This window comes from Sphaeramia orbicularis, chromosome 18 (genome assembly GCF_902148855.1).
Source record: "Sphaeramia orbicularis chromosome 18, fSphaOr1.1, whole genome shotgun sequence".
Taxonomy (NCBI): domain Eukaryota; kingdom Metazoa; phylum Chordata; class Actinopteri; order Kurtiformes; family Apogonidae; genus Sphaeramia; species Sphaeramia orbicularis.
In genome coordinates, this window is record NC_043974.1 from 36715292 (window position 1) to 36729335 (window position 14044).

The following is a 14044-nucleotide window of genomic DNA, read 5'->3' on the forward strand; positions in this document are numbered from 1 at the left end:
ACATTATAAAATAAAGATGTAAAAGGTGATTAAAAACAGCAAGTAAGAAAACAACACATAAAACCCAAACATATAAAACCATACACATATTAAAGTAAGAGTTGCAGTGCAGAGTTTCGAAAGAGAATCTAAAATTTAAAAAGTGAAAAAGCCTTTTAGTCAAAGGCAGCAGTGAACAGGTGAGTCTTTAACCTTGACTTAAAAGAACTCAGACTCTCAGCAGACCTGATACTTTCTGGAAGTTTGTTCCACATATACGGAGCATAGAAACTGAATGCTGATTCTCCATGTTTAGTTCTGACTTTGGGAACACAGAGCAGACCTGCACTAGATGACCTGAGTGGTCTGGATGGTTCATACTGGACTAGAAGGTCTCTAATGTATTTTGGGCCTAAACCATTCAGTGCTTTATTTGCTAGCAAGAGAATTTTAAAGTCTATTCTCTGAGAGACAGGGGGCCAGTGTAGAGACCTCAGAACTGGACTGATGTGGTCCACTCTCTTGGTCTTAATGAGGACTCCAGCAGCAGCATTCTGGATCAGCTGCAGTTGTCTGATTGGCTTTTTAGGCAGACCAGAGAAGATACTGTTACAGTAGTCAACTCGACTAAAGATGAATGCATGGACAAGTTTTTCAAGGTCCTGCTCAGATCAGTCCTTTAATCCTAGAAATATTATACAATGATGCGGCTCAAGTATATATTTTTACAGGCTAACTAACGCCTCCAGGGGGCGCTCTAGCAGGAAGCGCAAAAGCGAGACAGACAGGTGGAAGAGGTGATGCAAAAAGGAGAAGTTTTAAGCTTAACTTTTAACAATCATTTTGTGTGTCATGCACAAACCCTCGTCATGGAAAACACACGAAGAAATGCATATGATGCAGCTTTTGAGTTAAAAGTAAGCGATGTGTCTGTCCAAGATGGAAATAGAGCTGCTGCACGAAAGTGACAATGAGAGCGACAATGAAAGAGAGACTGAGAAGGTGTGTGACGGAGCCTTTCTGAGGATGTTCAACTCCGACACTGAAGAACATGACTTCAGTGGTTTCAATGCTCAGAAGGAAGATGAAGATAGCGATCTGTAACTTTTCTGGGTTTTTTAACCAGCCGTGTTACTGCTGTTTTACTGCCATGTTACAGACACTGTTTGGAAAAAAGCAGTTAAGGCAGGGGTGTCAAACTCAGGTCCTCGAGGGTCATTATCGTGCAGGTTTTAGATATTTCCTTTTTCCAGCACACCTGGAAGCCATTACATCATTATCAGGCTTCTGCAGAGCATGACGATGAGCTGATCATTATTTGATCCAGGTGTGGCTGGAAGAGGGAAATACCTAAAACATGCAGGATACTGGCCCTCGAGAACCGGAGTTTGACACCTGTGAGTTAAGGTATGGAAATTAATATTTAAAAAATCTTTCTGTTTACCATCTTTCTGTGTAAATATTTCATGTTACAACATGGACACCTGTGGCTTATAGTCAGGTGCGGCCTATATATGTACAAATATTCGTTTCTTTTAAAATTTGGTGGGTGCGGCTTATATTCAGGTGCACTCTATAGTCCGGAAAACACAGTAAGTGTTTTTACTTCATTTCAGTACCTTATTTTGTGTTTGTTGTTAAATGAAGGCATGTCTAAGTGTCATGCGTCGACGTTTATGTTGATTTAGTTTTGGGTTTTTGTCTTTTCCTGTTTTATTTTGGTGATGGTGGTTTCCTTCCTGTTCTGTCTGCACTCTGTCAGTCTTGTCTTTGTCTTCCCTGTCCCATCATTGCCTGCACCTGCTGTCTCCTCATAATTGTCCACACCTGTTTGTGATCCCTGCCTCCCTTATATATTCTCCCCGCTCCCTTTGTCTCTTGTCAGTGCGTCGTTATCTGTGGTCTTGTGAAGAGCGTTCTGTTAAGTATCTAGTCTTGAGAATCTTGAACTCCATGTTTTCTACTCATGGCTTTTTGTTTGTTTAAAGTACGTTGTACTTCTCCTTTTGTTGTTAGAAATTTTTAGAGCACGTTGTGCTTTCTCTTTTTGTTGTCATCAACTTTGACTTCCCTAAACTGGGAGAAACATACCTTCATCGCATTGGGAGATCTGGACGTTTTGGACACTTGGGTCTCGCCATCAACCTGATCACTTACGATGATCGCTTCAACCTGAAGGGGATCGAGGAGCAGCTCGGAACAGAGATCAAGCCCATCCCTGGTATCATCGACAAGAGCCTATACGTGGCAGAGTACCACAGTGAGAGTGGTGAAGAAGTCAAGCCATGAGCCAATCAGTCCATCCTTCATTCCCCTGTGTACCCCTTGTTTTCCTCCCCTCAACCCCACTGTCTTGGATTTTTTTTTTTTTTTTTTTTTTTAATGTACAGTTCTGTCTGTCTTCTTTTTTTTGGATGCCACCATATGGAATGTGTATTTGGATGGAAGCGTTTTTGGAAGAACTCATTTGCCTTCATAGGGCTCTGTGCTGCACCACCACACGCTGAAGACATGAGCACTGAGAGGAAAGCATGGGACCAAGTAAAAGAAAAAAAAATGATGTATCGATGCACATTGTGACGACTCATATCCACCGACGACACAAAGCCAGCACCAACAGACCACCGTACGACACCCTCCATTCTCCACCTTTTATTTTAGAAATTTTAACCAATTTGTATCAAGTGCCTTAACAAGCAGTTCAACTTGTTCTAAAGTAATAACCCTCCATCACACGTCATCTTTCACTCTTCATACCATACTCACGTTCACCTAATGGGAAAATTTGTCAAACTACTGTAACGTCTGAGTACGTAGGTGAATTCATAACTGTTGGGGTTTGTTGGACCATTCCCAGTTTCCAAGGTGATTAACCCTGTATCCGTGCGTCTCCGTCTGCCCAGGTCACTTCGTGTTCATCCTACCTTCCACGTAAGCCGGCTCAAGCCAGTTGTCCAGAGTCCTTTGGTTCCTCCAGTCACGCCTCCTCCACCGCCTCGGACTGTTGATGGGGGTCTAGTCTACACGGTCAAGAGACTTTTGGCAGTCCGACGGAGGGGCAGAGGTCACCAGTACTTGGTGGACTGGGAGGGGTATGGTCCAGAAGAAAGAATGTGGGTTCCTTCAAGAGACATTTTGGACAAGCAGCTCATCAGAGACTTTCATTCTGGACAGTCTGCCTCTCCTGGTCCGCCAGGAGTCGGACCTGGTGGGGGGGGTACTGTCATGCGTCGACGTTTATGTTGATTTAGTTTTGGGTTTTTGTCTTTTCCTGTTTTATTTTGGTGATGGTGGTTTCCTTCCTGTTCTGTCTGCACTCTGTCAGTCTTGTCTTTGTCTTCCCTGTCCCATCATTGCCTGCACCTGCTGTCTCCTCATAATTGTCCACACCTGTTTGTGATCCCTGCCTCCCTTATATATTCTCCCCGCTCCCTTTGTCTCTTGTCAGTGCGTCGTTATCTGTGGTCTTGTGAAGAGCGTTCTGTTAAGTATCTAGTCTTGAGAATCTTGAACTCCATGTTTTCTACTCATGGCTTTTTGTTTGTTTAAAGTACGTTGTACTTCTCCTTTTGTTGTTAGAAATTTTTAGAGCACGTTGTGCTTTCTCTTTTTGTTAATCTTTTGTACTTTGAGAACTTTTGTTAAAATAAATCTTTTTTTTGACCACTGACAATTGCGTCTCGTGCATTTGGGTCCACACCAAGAGTCGAGTCTTAACAGTAAGGCTTTTCTGAAACATACTTTATGAACCAACACTTTAATATTCAGAGATGTAAGTGGAAAATTTATGAGCCAAACTCTCTGTGGACTTTCAGTGATTGATGCAGTGCTCTAACGACCAAAAAAATCATACATTTGGGAGAAAAACTGAATCCTCTGAGATGACAGCATTATAAATCGCTAAAAAAATATAAACTGCCTTTACCAAACCAAACTTTAGCAAAGACAAAATGAGGTCTTTCCCAAGGAGGTCAATCCTAAAATGCAGTGCAGCTTTAACTATCCCTAGTTAAAACTTCTCACAAGGCCTCAGGAGGATTCTGCACAAACTCCTCCAAGACTGACATGATACCACGGCAATAACCAAACACACTGACCACCAAACAGTGAGAGGAAACAGTATGCACCACTATACCATACTGACCCGTACTGTACCGTATGTCCCAAACAAATTACAATCGGACTTTCTGCAATGATAACTTTGATAGAGAATCAATCAAAATGCAATTTCAGGGCCTGAAACTATAACTTATTACCTCCATCTTGCAGAAAACCCCATTTGATTTGTTTCAGTGGTCACAGAGAAACGTGGATCTTTGTAAAACATGTCAGAAGTCCTTTCCCTCCGAGTTTTGTAAGGAGACGTGTTGTCCATTGTGTTCATGCCTTACAAATACAAAGTTGTTCATTGTGTTCTCGCACAAAAATATCTCTTTTGAAAGAGTGACTGCTTGTTTCCTTTCATTTTCAACTAACAAAATGAAAAAGGAATTACATCAAAAAAGAAGCAGATTTCTGAGTTTTGCAAACATTGGTAAGGTAATTGAGAGATCAATACATCTTTCAAAAACAAAACCTCACATGAGTACACACCATTAATATAATGTTATGCACAGAATTTGAATTCATTTATTAGTTACCCTGTTAGTTGGAAGCAAAATATTTTCATTCATATGGACGCCAAGAGCATCAAAGTGCCAAACTTGGAAGAAACGAACCCATGACATGCTTTACAAAGACCCACATTTCTCCATGACCACTGAACCAAATTAAATGGGGTATTCTGCCAGATGTAGGTAACAAGTTATAGTTTCATACACTGAAATAGCATTTAGATTGTTTAATTATTTTGAAAGTTATCAATGCGGAAAGTCCGATTGTAATTTTTTTTTTTGGGACATACAATACATAAACAGAGACCACTGAACCATCCAGGTAACTATAAAATGTCAACCCACCTCATCCATCATGGCAGTGTACTCAAAGCTAAAATGCTGTGGCCTCACGGAAAACAAACAAAAAAACCTAAAACACCTAAAACCTAAAACAGGAGAGACATTCCATTTACCTTTTTAATTTTCACACCAGAGCAGAAACAAAAAATAACACAGTTCTCCTCAGACAGGCGGCTAGTAAATGCTATTAAAGCCAAGTATCAACTAAATCCAATCTAACATCCCGGACAAGCCCCCATATGTTTCAAACCTGGTTCAATGAATGTAAAATTTAAAAAAAAAATCATTCTCCCATTTCACTGAACAAAGAAAAGTACTTTATTTAACTAAATACAACACAGAACACATCTGCTGAGATGGTTTTTTATAATGATAAGCCACACCCATAAGATGTGTAGCGAAATCAATGTTTGCTAAAATTAGAAAAGGGGAAATTTATGAGAAGATTAAAGGCTTTCAGCATTACCTATAATATTGTCTGAGATATATTTGGAAGGAAAAGAAAGTGGTGGTGACTAAAACTGAGCCAAGAAGAGAGGGAAGAATGGGCTGGACTAATGAGGCAGATCTAGACTCATCTCCAACGGGTCAAACTTTAGCTTTTAAACTTAAAATAACGACATAGTGAAGGTTTTTCTAAAATTATGCTGACATTTGTTTGATGGGTCACTCAACGCCAAATAAAAGAGATTGAAGTGGTAAAATTATCAGTAAAAAAAACATCTCTGAACTTAAAATAGTACATTTATAATGGTCACAAATTTAGGACAAAATATCAAACACGTTCTGAATTTGTAGTCATACATTTGCGAGAAGACACACAAATGCATGCAAAAAAAGTTGAATATGTTTGAAGAAATGTCACACTGAGTGACATCTTGAAAAATCTCGGTTAGGGTTCACTGACAGGATATAGTCATAGCAAAAAAACAAACAATTTTTTGGTAGATGTTTCATAAATACATTTACAAAAAGTGCTAAAAAGCCTGAAAGGGGTCACATTTTGCTAAACCCACTTTTATTAGCCTAGTCTTTGGTTCATTTATTTGTGTATTTGGACCCTAATAGTTTAAAAAGTTTGAATTTGAACCCTCCTGGTGCTCCAAAGCTATCTTTATATTAATTTTGGCAAAAATTTAGTGGATTTCTACAACCTGTTTTAATTCCTGTTTAATTTGTTACATTTTATAACTAGTTACGTCACAACATTTGCACATATAAAGTCAAGATTTCCAACGAACATTTCTCCGAGTACGATATAATTGTTTGTCAGCAGCAGCGGTTGTAGTAAAAACTAAAAATATATCCAAATTTCGAGTCAGTTACCTAAAACGTTCAGTTGTTGGTTGTATTAACAAACGCAAGTGGCTGAACGGGGTAGAAAGCATGGCCAACAACCTGGAGGGGGTGGGGCGTGAAGTGGCTCATTTGCATTTAAAGGGCCAGCACTCAAAACGACCTTTCAGGTGTCATTACTCAGAAATAGGGTTGAAGATGGACCTGTGGAGTTGAATTAATGAATAATTCAGATCCAAGCAGAGCATTTACAGTTTATGTAGAGCACAGGGAAATGTTTGAAAATGCATAATTCCATTTAAAAAAAGCAAAATATCACTGCTTTAATCTAGAAAGTAGGTGGTGACCAAAACCAAGCTAAAAGAACTGAGATAAGTAGAGTTAAACTAAACAAATGATGGTAATGAAATGGTTGAATTAGTTTTTTTCTCCTCAAAGAACAAAACAGTGATTGACACAAAGAGAATTCCCACAAACCTCCGGTCTTAAAAATGCATGCGCACTAACAGGTTAGATTCATTTCAGAGCTGAATCATTAGTGAGGAGGTGAAGTTGGACGAGAGCCGAGTGTTTCTGCTGAAAATGATGGTTTAATATTTGAACAGGCTCGTCTTATCACAGGAGGATAAGAACAGTGGCTTTAGGCTGGATTAGTGTTTGTGTGTCTCATTATCAGTAACGCACTAATGGACCTGATTCACTCATTAAACAGTATAGTAATACAGACTGGTCTCTGGTCACTCTGGTCAGTTCTTTTTTAATCCATTAAGACCCAGTGCTACTTTTATGTCAGTTCCCAAGTGAATTTTTCTCTCAATTTAGCCTTTAAGTGATTTATCACCATTTATTACAACATTATCCTCTATAGTCGGGCTGCATGATACTGGAAAAAACTGACATTGCGATTTTTTTTAACCCTGCGATATATATTGCGATATGAAATAGCTGTGTGGTGCTGACGTAAATGATCAAACAAATTAGTTATGTTTCCTCTCGTGACAACATTTCTAAGGCACTGTCGGCCCAGAACATGAGTTTCAGTATCATCCTTCTAGTAGCTGAAATAATTCCAGAAAATTGATGTTGCTTTTCTTTTTGGCACCAAGTCTTCGTTTTCAGTGATTTTCTCTTGTTCGTTGCTCATTTTTCAACGTTGTTACCAGTGACTCACTCCACGTGGTCTGCTTTGGGAAACTAATTCAGAACGATTGTGACTGGTGGATCATCACATTAGATGAGAACATGTTGAGTTCATTTACCTCTGACATTTCAGGACCTGAGATGTGACTATTGCGCACATGTACATTGTGATGACGATGCTCAAACGATATATTGTGCAGCTCTACTCTATAGCTCCTTTTACACAGCACTTCCATTCCGGGAATAATTCAGCTTTATTCCAGACCGACATCTGTGTAAACGAAATGGTGGAAATATTTGATCCTATCTCTGTCATGGCTTTGTAACATCTCTGGAGGTAGTAACAGAGCCATGGTAAAGGTGGAATCATGATTCTGGAATGCTGTGTAAAAGGAACACCTCTCATTACGCAACCAAGGAGTCTCTTTGATGATGTATTGTGTGTGCAACCCCCACACCGGGGGGTTTTAACCCATAAAGACCCAAACAGACACTAATGACCAAATCATGTACTGATCTAAAATATTTAGTAACTTCTGATCTGTTAATCTTATCAATCTGTGTAAATAATTGATGTAAAATACAGTTCATCATCTTTTCATGGTCATCAGATATGACCCATTTGGACGTTCAGAGGCTCCGTAGTTACCGTGGAAACACCGTCATCTTCTACAACATTGATTCACCAGTGAAACCAGTGGAGTTGGATCAATGACAGTGGATGGACACACTGGATTTTAAGTTCAGTTATTGATATGTTTGACTGAAAATGTCACTTTTCTTCCATTTTCTCTATTTTTGATATAATCCTCAACTTTAACTTGAGCTTTTATAGACATGGTCAGTGAATTAAATGTAAGAAAATACCTGATTTTTATGTATAATTTTTTTTTGTCTGTTTATGTTATAATAACCTTCAACTTAAATCAGAGCTTTAAGGAACATCTACATGATCAATGAATGCGTCGTGACACTTACAAAACCCCCCCCCCGGTCTTCTGTGCCACACCCCCTCCCTGTCAGACCCATTCCCCCACCCTCAACAGCTTGTGTCGGAGGGGGGATGGACGCAACAAGGAGGCTAATGTAATGATGAGGTAAGGGGGTTGCTACCTACAGAGTGCTATAACACCCCCCACCCTGTCACAAAATTTTTCGGGGGGGGGGGCTTGTGATGACGTATAGGGGCGTTTGTTCAGAAAAGGTTGAGAACCACTGATGTAGATATTCATAAAAGCTAAGAGTAAAGTCAAAGGTTATTGTATCAAAACAGAAAAAAACTGAAGAAAAAGCTACTTTTTCAGTCAAATCTATCATTAATTGAACATAAACCCAGTGTGTCCATCCACTGTCATTGATCCAACTCCATGGGTTTTACTGGTGAATCAATGTTGTAGAAGATGACGGTGTTTTCATGGTAACTACGGAGCCTCTAAACATCCAAATGGGTCATATCTGATGACAATGAAAGAAAGAAAAACTGCATTTTACCACAAATATTTACATGGATTGATAGGATTAGTGGATCAACAGGTATTAAACAGTTTAGATCAGTAGATGCTCTTGGTCACCGGTGGCTGTTTGGGTCTTTATGGGTTAAAGATCTCCTAAAATAAGCTTGTTTTCAGCTCTTTACACATTTTTCAGACACATATGGTATTAACATCTGCATTTGTGCTTTAGTTCCAGTTTTACGGTGGATAAACCTGACAACTTGTCTGTGTCAACTAGTGTTAATGACATACTTCTGTCAGATTATAGTGAGATTTGCCGTTGCTCGCTCATGTTACTGTCAACTCCTCAGATCCATATCACCTAATAGATCATTCAGCAGCCGCTACATGTTCTCTGCACTGAGAATCACTTTTCATGCTTGTCGGCAAAGTCATTTAGCTGCGCAGTTCCCGTAATTCAAGTGAAATGCTATTATTTAGTCTATACAAGAAGAAAATAGACTCATAAACACATTATTTCCCCAGAGATAAACCTTTACATAATGGACCTAAAGCAAAGGAAGCCCATCTGTAACAATTTTAACAGCTTTTATTCAACTTGTGACACTTCTATGACTTATTTCACTCAGTTGACGCAACATTAAAGACCCGTAAAATTAGATTCATTTGTGTTTTTTGCGGCTAGACTCAGAATATGATGAAAGTGCCGTTGTTTGTCATGCTACAGTCGACGTTTCCTCACATCGGTATTACCAAACAATCCATGCACATGTTGATGTTTGATGTGTGACTGTAAAAGCACAGCGGAAAAGCAGTAAAAAATCAGCCACTAGAAAATTCAGAGCATCAGTTTTTATGTTTAATCTGCAACAATGTTCAGCTGCGTAGTCCCTAAAGGTCATATAAATTACAATATTATAGTTTATATGACGAGAAAATAGTCATAAACACATCATTCCCTCAGAGACAAACCTTTATATTGTACATGTAAAGAAAAAGAAACCTGGTTGGAAGCATTTTAACAGCATTTACGCAAGTTCTAACTAGGGGTGTGTATTGGCAAGAATCTGGCAATATGATACCAATCACAATAGTAGGATCACGATATGATATATTGTAATATATCATGATATTGTTTATAAGGCAATATTTATTTTTGTTTTGCTTCTTTTTTTTGTTATTATTTCCTGGAAAACTAACATCTATGTCTCTCAGACTGTAAACAGGATCACGATATGATATATTGTAATATGTCACGATACTGTTAATAAGGCTATATTTTTTTGTTTTGCTTCTTTTTTTAAATTATTTCCTGGAAAATTAATATCTACGTCTCTCAGACTGTAGATAGGATCACAATATGATATACTGCAATATATCACAATACTGTTAATAAGGCGATATTTTTTTGTTTTGCTTGTTTGTTTGTTTTTTATTATTTCCTGGAAAATTAACATCTACCTCTGTCAGACAGTAAAAAGTGCTTTTAGGATGCTTGAACTTACCATTATTTAACAAATCAGTGTTATTATTTTCAAAAAAACTACATGTATGACCTGCAGGATCACAATACTACTTTTGTCATATACAGGATTCCTAAAAATATAAACAAAAAAACAAAAATACACCTCCACCATGTCTTCATTTGAATAAATATCTAAAAATATCAGTACACATTTTTTAATATCGAAATGAAATATTGCGATATATCATGAAATTGATACTTTCTTCTATTTCTAACACCTCTATCAGGTATTTTTGTCTAAAGAAACATTAGAGAAAGTGTTTTCATGACTTTGTTGTGACACTTTTTAGAACCAATCATTAAAAATACTACAAATGTTGTTTTCTCGTGTTACTGTTAACTGTCACAAACCAGTCTGTGTTAAACTGGAATGTTCCTAAATTTCATTTTGTGGCTATTGTTTCAACCTTTAAATTGTATTTATTTTATAGAAATACAGTCACGGAAAAAATAATTAGACCATCAAAAGTAATCAAAAACAGTGGTTATGCAATCAAGTACTAACTCCTGTGTGTTTAATGTGACTAAAACAGACAGAAAAGAAAACATGGAATGCCTAAAAGCACTGTTTTTGTCAGTACAATGCCATAGATACTGATGTAAGAACTGAAGTGATTTTGGTTATTATCAAGAAAACATGGAAAATGGTTAGATATCAGCTCTGAAATTCAACTACTATGAGCTATTTTTGTTATTATTATATTTGTCCAAACAAACGTACATTTAGTTGTACAAGGCATTAAAATGAAAAAGAAATTGAAGAAAACAAGGGTGGACTAATAATTTTTTCCACGACTGTACATGTTTTTAACCGTTATAACAGCTTTTAAACAACCTGACAACACTATCAGTAGTTTTATTCATCGAAAGTAACGTCAAAGGCATTAAAACACACATGTATTTGTGTAGAGTGTTGAGGTTGTCTGTTCATGTAACTGTTAATGGTTCTGCAGATCAATATCGCCAATCTATGCCCATTTAAATGTATGATGTGTGATCGTAAACAGCTGAAAGGCAGCAAGCGCTAGGAACTCTGCACAGACTGTCAGTTTTCATGTGAACTGTATGGACTTTAAAGCTAAAAACCATCACATTAGGGTCATTATTTTGGACTTTTAGACACTAAACATATATTTGTGTTTTCATGACTTAAGTAAGAGCCAGTCACTAAAACACTTATATACTATTAGGGTCAAAACACGGTATTCGAAATCTCTCTAATGGGACATTTTAGTGACAATTTGACAGAATAATATTGCTAATTGACCCACATTTTTACTTTTAAATAAATTTTTGCTTAAATTGGACTATAAGGGATTATCCAAAACAACGACTTACATTGAGCTAAATGTTGGAATGGCAATCTATTAAAGTTGGCTCTCTGACGGGACATTACTGTGTTTTGACCCATATTGACCTTCACATGGACTTCATCAAACTATCCACGTACACTAAACTGTATGATGTGAAACTCCAACAGGGAGGAAAAAAAAAGAGTTGAAAATCAGCCACGGCTCAAACTCACAGCAGCAGTATTCATGTGTCTCTTACAACAGAGTTATACTACACTGTTCTGATACCAAATAAATTATTCAAATCCATCCCATTAGGGGTTGAATGTAACTGTGATTCTCAACTGTTTTGTCTGAATAAAAAAAAAAAAAAAAAACTAGAGTCAAAATAATTTCATTTACAACAGGAAAAACTTGTAAACCTGCTGTTTTTGTCAGAAAGAAAATTAATTTTAACATTTATTAGCCTTTTTTTTTTCTTTTAAATGCCACTAAAATATCAAAGTTTGTGTCTGTGTTAGCCAATCTACAAAATTCCTTTAATATTGCAGCTTAAAACCGAAAAAGCTTTGATTTTTTTCACTATTTTAATGCTGACTTTTGGGTTTTAATGTTAATGTCTTCTACCACAGTGTGCGCGTGCGTCCACGTGCGCTATGACACCTCGTCTCTACCTACAGGATGCACGTGCAGTAGCCTGTGTGTGTGCGCGTGTGTGTGTGTGCGGGTGACCCACTGACCTCCACGTCTCTCGCGCCCTCTCTCTTCGTTTCTCCTCGTGGCGGGTTAAGACGTAGCTCGTGCCCGGGCAGCGCGCACCGGTCCCGGCTCTGTCCTCTGCTCGTGCCACCCAGACCGGACGGATCCCATGACGGAGGCTCAAAAAAATAATAAAATAAATAAAATAAAACAGAAAAACAAGCTCGGGGAGTTAAAGAAACGACGCGGTTTGGAGTTTAAATCCAACGGGTTTTGACTCTAGAACAGTCCGCTCCTCGTCCTGCCAGAGAAAAAAAAACACAAAACCCAAAAAGCTGTCTTTAAAACTACGTCCACGAAGAAAAGAAGGAAAAATATAAGTGTCTGTTGCGTGACCAGAACCAAAACACGTCCACTTGGTCTGTGTGTCCGTGCGCTCTGGATGCGGCCAACGGCGGTGAAGGGCTTTACGCACGGCGCGTAAAAGCCCAGCGGAGGATCTGCTGTACGGCTTTATGAGAGAGAGAGAGAGAGAGAGAGAGAGAGGGAGAGGGAGGGGGGGATGTAGTGACTGTGGAGAGGCAGCGAGGAGGCACAGAGTTGGGGGGTGGGGGGGGAGTGGGGGGATGGAGGAGGAAAGAAGAGAAGAAAAAGCAATAAACAGAAGAAGAAAATCAGAATGTCTTTATTGTCACCATAAAAGTACAGCGAAACTGAGGTAGAGCTCTGCAGTTTAGTGCAAGAACTTACATGTCACCACAAATAATAATAATAGTAGTGTTTGAATGTGTATCTTGTATTATATTGTACAGGTGTTGTGTGTTTTGTGCTCCCTTTACAGTCTGTTATGTATATGTTATTTGTTACATTAGTGCCCTATCAAGTGTCTAACCATGTCTTTCTCCTATAAATGTTTTTTTTTTTTTTTTTACTGCCTTTTTAAAACTTGGCCAGGGGACTACAGATGAAAACTAGCCTTCTGGCTAATTCTGGCTTTTTTTTAACCATGTGTAACCATGTGTTTAATGAAATTGCATTGTCCCCTTTCAAATAAACTAAACTAAAAAAAAAAAAAAAAAAAATATTATTATTATTATTTTATTTATAATGCACTTTACATTTTCATCTCCAAACCTCAGTGCTACAGGCAGGATACACCAGAGGTGATTTCTCACAGACTGTAAGAGAAGCTCAGCTTGCTCTAAAGTTACTCAAATTAAATGGTCAAATATCACTGGTCACTGGTTTTAACAGGCGACATCCCATAACCCCTATCCTGGCATCCCTCCATTGGCTCCCTGTGTGTTTTAGAATTGATTTTAAGATTTTACTGATCACTTTTAAAGCCCGAATGGGTCTGGCCCCAAGTTATATAGATGAGATGCTAGTTAACTACGAGCCAGTACGCAGCCTTAGATCCTCGGGGGGGCAGAGGGCTCCTGGCTGTTCCAAAGTCCAGGCTTAAATCTAAGGGGGACCGGGCCTTTTCCATCAGGGCCCCTCCACTTTGGAACGGCCTGCCCCAGGAGATAAGGCTTGTGGAATCAGTGATATCTTTTAAATCACTTCTTAAAACACATTTTTATAGACTTGCTTTTATGTGATGTTTGTCCCTTTTAATTTTAAATTTTTTAAAATTTGAATCTTATCCTGTTTGATTGTTGGTTTATATTCTCATACATGATGTTGTTTTATCTCACTCCT

At 38.3% G+C, this 14044-nt stretch overlaps 1 protein-coding gene across 1 annotated transcript in view; it reads right to left on the reverse strand.

Annotated features, from left to right (window-relative positions):
- npy2rl (neuropeptide Y receptor Y2, like) overlaps nt 1-12805 on the reverse strand; it is a 117802-nt gene extending 104997 nt beyond the window's left edge. Inside the window, exon 1 of the mRNA XM_030162805.1 lies at nt 12382-12805. The gene's annotated coding sequence lies outside the window, so the exon portion shown is untranslated. The remainder of the gene's footprint in view (nt 1-12381) is intronic.
- Between the last annotated feature and the right edge of the window lie 1239 nt (nt 12806-14044).